Below are 1,291 nucleotides of genomic sequence, written 5' to 3'. Positions count from 1 at the left end.
CTAAGGTGGACTTTTGAGGTTTTTTCTAATGTCTACAACTGACCGAGTGATAAACTTATCGTTTAAGATTAGTTGGCCTTCCACAGAGTCAGGTGACAGAGATATGCTTCCTCAATGCCTCCCTTAGTCTCTCCAGAAAGGCAGTAGGATTTTCTTCCTTTCCCTGTGTTATAGTGGACATCACTGAATAATTTATAGGCTTCTTCCTAGTTTTCCTTAGTCCTTCTAGCATGCAAGTTAGCAAATGTCTGCAGCACCAATCTCCATGTTCTGATTCTGCGTCCCAGTGAGGGTCTACACTGGGAACTGCCTGCTGGCCTGTGGGGAATTGTTCTCTTTCCTCTGTTGTCATCCTATCATTGACCTGACTGAGATACCAGAGATCGCCAAACCCTCGAGCTGCAGTTATGGCAGCACTTCTCTCATTTGGAGTTAGTGTCTGATCTAGCAGTAACATATCTGTCCATGTCAGATCAAAGGATTGTCCTAACCCTTGTAAAACATCAATATAGCCATCAGGGTTATCTGAGAATTTACCTAGGTCTATTTCAATTTGCTTCAAGTCTGAGAGGGAAAAATGTACATGCACTCTGACTGGGCCGAATTCACCTCCCACCACTGGAGGGAGCATAATCGGAGAATACTGGCACTCTTGGGTCCATTGTTTACCCCTTTGTCTATCTCTTTTTGGACTGTTTGGGTTGAAGGGGTTCCTTATTAGTTGGAGAAGGAGCCGGGAGAACACTGGGGCAGGGGGGTAGACTCTGAGGGCTTCCTGTAGGGCATAAATTACACTTTTTACATAATAGCGAATTGTCTCTTAATGAAAAAAAAAGTTCGCACATATGGCACTTCACTTCATTTGCCCTCATTTCTACAAAAGAGATCTAGCTGTAAGATGGTGTTATAATTTATACTTTCCTCAGGGGGCCAGGTTTCTCCCCCTTGAAGAGGATATTGTGGCCAGGCAGTACTGCAGAAGAATATAAGTCATTTCTTTCTTAGCGTCTGAGGGTCAAATTGTTCCCAATTCTCCAGAATACATCTTAGGGGCATTTTTTGCCTTGGGGGAAACATTTCCCATCTGAAAAAAGAACATAGGGATGCCAGCACCCCTAGTCATTTTCCGATAAGCATTAGTCCTAGAGCGTCTTCTATGGTCCTAATGCTTATACTTTTCCAGGGTGTGTAACCACCCCATGGACCTCTGCTTATCAGATTAGTTACGCTTACCGATGTAGCAGTCCTGCACCCGTTTTCCCGCCTCTCTTGACCACAAAGAAAGAGGTCC

The 1,291-nt window shown here is 44.3% G+C and overlaps 1 pseudogene; it reads right to left on the bottom strand.

Annotated features, from left to right (window-relative positions):
• On the bottom strand, positions 1-1,077 carry LOC144340612 (uncharacterized; annotated as a pseudogene).
• Between the last annotated feature and the right edge of the window lie 214 nt (positions 1,078-1,291).

This window comes from Macaca mulatta, chromosome 4 (assembly GCF_049350105.2).
Source record: "Macaca mulatta isolate MMU2019108-1 chromosome 4, T2T-MMU8v2.0, whole genome shotgun sequence".
Classification (NCBI taxonomy): Eukaryota; Metazoa; Chordata; class Mammalia; order Primates; family Cercopithecidae; genus Macaca; species Macaca mulatta.
The sequence above is the reverse complement of the archived record's forward strand: the minus strand, read 5'-3'. Positions and strand labels throughout refer to the sequence as shown.